Source organism: Mastomys coucha, unplaced genomic scaffold, assembly GCF_008632895.1.
Source record: "Mastomys coucha isolate ucsf_1 unplaced genomic scaffold, UCSF_Mcou_1 pScaffold4, whole genome shotgun sequence".
Taxonomy (NCBI): domain Eukaryota; kingdom Metazoa; phylum Chordata; class Mammalia; order Rodentia; family Muridae; genus Mastomys; species Mastomys coucha.
The window spans coordinates 2,445,717-2,454,248 of NW_022196910.1; positions in this window are offsets into that span (position 1 = coordinate 2,445,717).

An 8,532-nucleotide genomic window follows, 5' to 3' on the forward strand; every position below is an offset into this window, starting at 1 on the left:
ATAGGTGCAGGGCTGGAGAGAGATACAGACTAGAGACAGAAGAACGAAATTACAGAGGAACAAAGATTGAAGACAAAGAGCCCAGAGATGGAGAGACCAGAGATACCAGAACCAGAAGACAAAGAGCAAACAGAGAAGGGACAGAGGTGAAAGAAAAACAGACCAGAGATAGACTGAAACCAGAGAGACGGAAGAAAGGGAAAACAAAGAAACAGACAAAAGACAAAGATAGGAGACAGATGTACAGACAGAGACAGCGAGAGACAGACAGATGGCAATGAGGTACGCTAGATTTCAAAAGGTGTCAATTGTAGTGACAATTTTGAATTTTGGCTTCTTTTAAAAGCACAGAAATATTTCAAGAATGTGTTTTTTGTTTTAATCCCAGGTATGGGATATGGGGCTGCTTCAGAGTGTCCACAGCACCTGACTATGATTCGCCTCATGCTCTAGCAGAGATGTGTTTTTGCCAGCTGCAGATAGTTTCTGAGATTGTGTGTGACCTTTGGAATTCTGGGAACCTTTCAGAGGGTACATAAATGTTAGTGCCCAGCTGGGTGGTGATGGTGGTGTACACCTTTAATCCCAGCACTTGGGAAGCAGAAGCAGAAGCAGACAGATCTGTGAGTTCAAGGCCTGGTCTACAGAGCAAACCCTAGGACAGCCAGAGCTACACAGAGAAAACCCTATCTTGAAAAACCAGCTAAATAAGTAAATAAATAAATAAATAAATGCTAGAGTCTGGATAGGTTGATTGTAGGTCGTTCAGGGGGCTTGGTTGCAGTTTGTTAGTAGTTGTGGTCAAAGAAGAAAGAAATTAGATTCAGCAGGGCAGTGATGGCGCACGCCTTTGATCCCAACACTTGGCGGATTTCTGAGTTCGAGGCCAGCCTGGTCTACAGAGTGAGTTCCAGGACAGCCAAGGCTACATAGGAGAAACCCTGTCTTGAAAAACAAAACAAAAATTAGATTCAAGGATCTCTCTCTCCTCCCCCATCCTTCTTTCTCTCTTATCTAGTGACTGGGGGTGTGGGGGTGGGATGAGACTGGGGAGGAAGGGATGAAAAGAGCCCATGGCTAGCCCATGTAGCCAGGCTAGCTACATGTAGTGCCTCAACATGGGGCTTGAAAGTTAAGGATAAAAATAAAAAAAGGAATTTAACTTCAATTGCCCATAGAAGAAATGGCAGAGGATGAAGGAATGGATTCTTTTTTTCAAGACACCAGCAAAAATTTATTGGTGCTGTTACTACTGGAATATCCCTGCCTTGCTCCTAGAGGGGATTTTCTTTTCCTTTTATTTTTCGTATGTTCTGTTTTGGAAAAAAAGATTAGAAGAACGGCTGAGCAGTTGGGAAAACTGCAGGTGGAAATGGAGGGGCCTGAGAAAGAGCAACAACAAAAAAAGAGGCTGAAGTGGAAAAAGAAAGGGGTCTCTGGAGAGTGCAACTGGAGAGGGTGAGGGAGGAGATGGAAGTGCTTGGGAAATCAGGAGCACCAGTAAGAGAGAACAGGGCTCAGCCTGGATGACTGAGACAGAGAGCGGTCAGGCTTTTCCTGCAGGCGAGAAGGGGGAAAAACTTCTCCAGAGGAAGATCCAGTCAGAGAACAGCTGGAAAAGCAGGAAGACAGGCTGATTAAACGGCCCATTTGGAAAGAAAGGGTTAATCTGGGGCTGGTGAGATGGCTCAGTGGGTAAGAGCACCTACTGCTCTTCTGAAGGTGAGTTCAAATCCCAGCAATCACATGGTGGCTCATAACCACCCATAATGAAATCTGACACCATCTTCTGTGTACTCATTTATAATAATAAATATATCTTTTTAAAAAAAAAGAAAGGGTTAATCTGGAACAACTTGCCAGAGTTAGGGAAGGGGTGGGCTGGGGTTAGGAGGCCACCACCATTTTTCCCAGTACACATACAGCATAAGCCTAATGGTGGGACAAGGTTATGACAAGATAGGATGGGATCCTGTAGAAATGATAGATCCAAGGCCTTCTAAAGAGGTTGTGATTTCATATGGGATGCATTTCCCTTGTGTGAAACAAATTCTAAATAACTGGACTACTCAAAATAAAATTATTCCCAAGACTGGAAGAGAGTGGTAACAGCTGTACTAGAGGCGGGTCTGCAGACACAGTGGTTACCATGGTGACGGGAAGAAGCTGTGAACAGTGAACTAGCCTGAGGGGAATGGTCATAGCAAAAGACCATGCTGGGTGAAGGGCGGTGCTCTGATAGACAGGAGGGGATTCAGTTTAGTGCTGCTATGATAGAATAATGTCGCTCAGGTTCGTTAAGAGCTTGGGACAAAGCCGTAGAGCCAGGGAGGTCAGCCTCCTGACAGAGATTACTCAAGGCTCTGGAGAACATGCCAAGGATGACGTCTTAACTCTGAGCAAAGCCGAAGCAGACCCTGACTCAAGGCAGGTGTCCATAGAGACTATGGCGCATGAAAATGTGAATACGGGATGTAAAAGAGTTATTAGACCATTAAAGGCTCCATCGGCACCTATGGACAGAGGATAAGGGATCCGACCAGTGTTGGCTGTAACATGTACCATGATGATACAATAGATCAAGCTGTAGCTACAGGTCTCCAATATCAAAATGCTTGGTGCTTCAGTTGCAGGAAATACAGTCATTTACAAAGAGACTGTGACCAAGCTGTTAAAGGCCTGAGATCTCAAAATGCCCAGTGTTTTAACTGTGGGAAATATGGTCATTTGCAACAAAGTTGTGAACAAGGTATCTCTGATGACAATAATTTTTCTAAATATAAACCAGAAAGAAAGCCCAGACTCCAGGGGTGTGCAGGAGACGTGGCAAGGGCTGCCAGTGGACCAATGAGTGCCGATCCAAGAGAGAGATTCAAGATAATTTCTTACCATCTGAAACAGCCTTGGGGACTTAGGTTGAAGCCCTGTAGCAAAAAGCATGAGCTGTTTCAGACAAGGAGTGACATGCAGACTGAAAAATGTTCACTTGGCATTGGAGACTTAACGCATGGCACAGCTGGCAGCGCAGCTCTAGACTTAGCCGCAGGTAAGCATCTCACTCTATCCCCAGAAACTCAGTGTTACAATTCACTTGGCCAGCGGGGTCGAGCATGCACAGGACAATTCGACTTCATCTTGGAGATTTTGAGGCTTCCCCTAGGGAGGAGCTATGGCATGTCAGGGAAGGCTGAGGTGAAAAGTGGGCACAGTGACCGATGTGAGAAACTATTTTTAGGCTGGACAGACAGACATATATATCACCACCAGGTTATGAGGTACTGAGAACAAGAAGACAGCATCCAGGCAGCAGAACTGGGGCAGTGTGTCCACCCAGACACCAGCTCCTCATTGCAGACACGCCCATCCCCAAGAGACACCCAGGGCAGCCATGGCCACCCACACCTGCCCAGTAGCCTGTGGCTCCGAGGCTAGAGGAAACAACCTTCAAATGCAGTCTAGAGTCACTAATGCAGGGGAACATTGGTTCTTAGTGTCAGTCCCCTCCCCCTGGCCCCAGGTGACACCTTTAAATAGCACCAGGGCGAGGTTTGCTGGCAAGTTTACCTTTTGGGGAGCCCTCTGGGATGACAACTAGTCCTTCAGGATGCCAGGATTCCTTCCTGGTGGCTCAGTAGATCCTGACTCTTCCTGTGCCTGGGCAGGTCACAGCAGGGGGTGGTGCCCAGGATAAGAAGGAGCAGCGCTTCCCCATGCCTGGGTCCATCTGGAGCACACGCAGCACATACAAAGCACAAGGCCCTGTGACTCTGGCCATCCATACCTGGATGCTTTCTCTATAAGGAAAGCCCGCAAGGGGGTGTCTGTCTGGAAGGGTCCTGAGGAAGTCTAGGCAGGTTGCTGGAAAATAATGTGGCATACAGCACCCACTGCCACCCGGCCACTTTTCTTCTGTGGCCAGAACTCAAAGTTCCTCCCCTAGCGTGAGCCCCTTGCACCCGTGGACATTTCTGGATTCCCTGTAATGAGATGCCAGGACGCACACCTGGGAGGTGTGTGACTTGGCTTAATTTAATAACAGCTCATTGAAATATAATTTACATACCACATAAATCACTCATTTAGTGTATAAACTCAGTTATTAGTGCATAAGCGTTGGGCAACTCTTGTCTGTCAAACTCCAGAATGTTCCATCATCCCAAAGGAAGCTCTGTCCCCATGAGCCATCACCATATCTTCTTACCAGCTCCCAGTACTCTCAAGTCCACGCTTATGTCTCTGGATTCTTCTGTTCCAGGCATTTCCTCTCATGGAGACACCCACTGGGTATCTTTTGGGAGCTGGTTCTCTCACTGAGCACCATGTCCTTAAGGGCATGTGTGAGAGTCTCACTCCTGTTCATGGCTGAGTAATATTCCAAGATAGGGACAGCCCATACTATGTGCCTGTCATCCAGGTGTGTGGAAACTGGGCTGTCTCCACCTTCTGGGTGCTGTTACTCTTTTAAGTTTTGGTGTGGATGTGGGTTTTCATTTCTTCTGGGCACACACATGGGGTGGGGGGAGGAATTGCTGAGTCATGTGGTGACTATGTTCAACACTTCTGCTTCACTCTCCTGAATGCTGGGGTGGCAGGTGTGGGATGAGTGGACTCTACAGCAGTCTGTTCTTTTCTGAGAGGGTTTCTCTGTGCAGCCCTGGCTGTCCTGGACCTCACTCTGTAGACCAGGCTAGCTTCAAACTCAGAGATCTGCCTTCCTCTGATTCCAGAGTGCTGAGATTAAAGGTATGTGCTGCCAAGCTGGGTTCTTTCTTATTTAGTTAGTTTTGGATTGAGCTCAAAGGTAGACGTCAGAAGATCATCTGCCGCTGGACTGTCTACTAAATGGGGCCTGAGAACAGAACTCAGGTTTTAAGGCTTGGTGACAAGCACCTTTAGTTGCTAAGTTACCTTGCTGGCTGGCCTGATTTTTTTTTTTTTTTTTTTTTTTAAGACAGGGCAAGGTCTCACTCTATAAATTAGCTCAGGCTGGCCTTGAACCCAGCGTCCCAAGTAGTACTGGTCTGGCTTGACGGGCATGAGCTGACAGTACTCTTGGCAAGAAACTAGTAGGGATTTTTTCTTGCTGGTACTAAGAATTGAACACAGCCGGGCGGTGGTGGCGCATGCCTTTAATCCCAGCACTTGGGAGGCAGAGGCAGGCAGATTTCTGAGTTCGAGGCCAGCCTAGTCTACAGAGTGAGTACCAGGACAGCCAGAGCTACTCAGAGAAACCCTGTCTTGAAAAACAAAACAAAACAAAAAAAGAATTGAACCCAGGCCTTTTCCCACATGGCAGACTCTATCCCTGAACCACGCCCCCAGCCGCCTCACGATGGCGTGCTAGGTGGAGCTCTAGCCCCTAACCACTCCCCAGCTCCTCTCGGGGTGGGGTTGGGAGTGGGGGGGGTGATTCTAGGTGGCGATCCTAGGTGTGGGATCCACCCTGACCATGCCCCCAACCCCTTACTGGGGGAGTCTAGGCAGGGGTTCTACCTATGAGCCCTGCCCCCAGGCCTGTTTTTAGTTTCTGTATTGACACAGGGTCTCAATAAGCTGTAGAGGTTTTTCCTCATACGCTCTGTCTTCCTGAATATCTGAGACCACAATCATGAACCAGGCTTCAAAATTCTTTGTTTCATAAGGAAACCTGACCTCACCTTCAGGACAGTAGTGACTCTGCTTTCCATTGACTCGGCGACTGTAGTTGACTATTGACTATAGTGGAAAGAGACTGGGATAACCTATCACTGACCCTAAATCACAGCTGGGGAGCTGAGGTAAACACAAGGGGCTGTAGCCCCTGCCTAGAATCCTCCAGTAAGGGGATGTGGGCATGGTCAGGGGTAGAGCCCCTGCCTGGAATCAGGAGGAGCTGGGATGTGGCTCAGGAGAAACATCCTTGTCCAAGATCTTTAGACTGAGATTCAGCAAAGTATGAAAACTCCTGATGTGGAAAGACTGGTGTTAGCCGGGCAGTGGTGGTTCACACCTTTAATCCCAGCACTTGGGAGGCAGAGGCAGGTGGATTTCTGTGTTTGAGGCCAGCCTGGTCTACAGAGTGAGTTCCAGGACAGCCAGGGCTACAAAGAGAAACCCTGTCTCAAAAAACAGAAAACAAAACAAAGCAAAGCAAACAAACAAACAAAACAAACAAAAACGACACAAAACCCAGAAAGTCTGGTGCTCTGGCAAATCACAGAGGAACTTGAATAATATGGGACACCAGAAGAACTTGAGTCCCTGATTCTTCTGACCCACAGAGATGTGAGGTAGCTGTCTTGGAGTTACATACAGGTCCTGCTGCTTCATCCCTGGGGACCAGGAAGGTGACCCTAAGAGGAAGTCACTCTGCCTCAGGTACCCAGGGGAATGATCTGAGCTGGTTGCAGAGGGCAGTGCCCGGTACTGAATCATTCCCAGCCAGTGACATCAGTAAGGCCCCGCCTACGTGGGCAGCTTGAACTGTGTAATGGAGGGGCCACAGGTCTGGTCCTCAACTTGAGTGCAGGTGGCAGCTTGAGTTTAATCAGAGGAAGTCCCATGAATCCTGCCCTGGAGGCTTCTCCAGAGGCTGGGAAACTCTTCTCATGCCCCAGGGCCTTTGCACTGGCTGGCATTTCTCCCTGCCCCTGTCTTTCACATAACAGCTGGTTGGAGTCCCCGGGGCTGTCCTCACTGAGCCCCACGTGGGCACGATCTGACTGCCTACACCTAAGCAGATCACCTAACAGCACGTCTCTGTCTCACTCACTCTTCTTGCTCTGTTCCTGTCCTATGGAGGCCAGGATGAGTGGAAACATGATCTTGAACCATAGCTTGGATTTTCCATTGAAGTTTAAGGAGCCACAGGCTTTCCCACACACTTTTTTAACATGCCCTGTGCAGTTGGGACACATGATGGAGTTCTCTGAACCTTCACAGTTGAAGTGTAAAGCCCGAGAACAGGAATTAACCACATTGCTTGCTCTTCCTCTCGCTCCCTCTCCCCATCTTCCCCTCCCCTCTCCCTCTCTCCCTCTATTAATAATTTATTTATTTTTATTTTATGTGCATAGGTAGTTTGTCTGCATATATGTTTGTATGAGGGTGCTGGATCCCCTAAAACTGGAGTTACAATTCTGACCTGCAGTGTGTGTGCTGGGAATTGAATGGGTCCTCTGGAAGACCAGCCAGTGCTTTAAGCCAATTAGCCATCTCTCCAGCTCCAAAGAGACTTTAGATATTTATTTAGTTATTTATTTTAGTTTTTTTTCCCCTGGCTGTCCTCGAGCATGCTCCGTAGACCAGGCTGGCCTTTAACTCAGAGATCTACCTGCCTCACATCTCAAATGCTGAGATTAAAGGTGTGTGCCACCTGGGGCTAGAGAGATGGCTCAGCAGTTAAGAGCACTGGCTGCTCTTCCAGAGGTTCTGAGTTCAATTTCCAGCAAGCACATGGTGGCTCACAACCATCTGTAATGGGATCTGATGCCCTCTTCTGGTAGACAGAGACAGTGCACTCAGATACAGAAAATAAATAAATCTTATCTGCCTGACCGCCTGATTGAAGGTTTTATGCACATTTTATGTGCTTGAATTTGAATCCTCGTCCTTTCACCTCCAAGGGCTGGGATTATAAATCCACAGCTCTCACTGATGCGCTCCGGACAGTAGAAGCCCTAGTACTGAGAAAATTAGCTATTTTTGGTGGCCCAGGTCATCTCAGGAGGGTACTGTCTGAACTACAGAATTAGCCTAGAAAATTTAGTGAGATTCTGTCTCAAATATAAAATGCTGCTGTGTGATAGTGCATACCTGTCATCCCAGCAACTGTTGAGTTAGAAGGCAGGAAGATCAGGAGTTCACTGTCATTTTTGACTGCATAAGACGTTTGAAACCAACCTGGGCTACATGAGTCATTCTTTCCGGGGTGGGGGAAAGCACATGGTGTGGGGGGGAGCAGTTGTAGCTCAGTGGGAGGAGTGCTTGTCTAGCAACAGATAAATCAGGTGTGGTAGTGTAGGTAGGTCCCTCATCCCAACACTGGGAAGGAGAAGACAGGAAGGTCAGGATTTCAAGATTAGTTCTCATACATGTAAATTGGAAGCCAATCTGAACTACCTGGGACTCTGTGAATGAATGAATGGATGGATGAATGAATGAATGAATGAATGAAATAGGGATGTGGTACTATTTAAACTTCTTTTCCATCTCTCTAAGGCCCTGGATTCCATTTGCACAAACACATATACATACAAACATACAGAGAGAGAGAGAGAGAGAGAGAGAGAGAGAGAGAGAGAGAGAGAGAGAGAGAAGAAGAAGAAGAAGAAGAAGAAGAAGAAGAAGAAGAAGAAGCAGGAAGAGGAGGAGGAGAAACAAAACAGGGTGGGAACTGGGCATGGTGGTGCATGCTTATAATCCCAGTACTGGGTGGCAGAGCAGGAGAATATTTCTTTCTTTTTTGTTGTTTTTGTTTTTTCGAGACAGTGTTTCTCCGTATAGCTCTGGCTATCCTGGAACTCACTCTGTAGACCAGGCTGGCCTCGAACT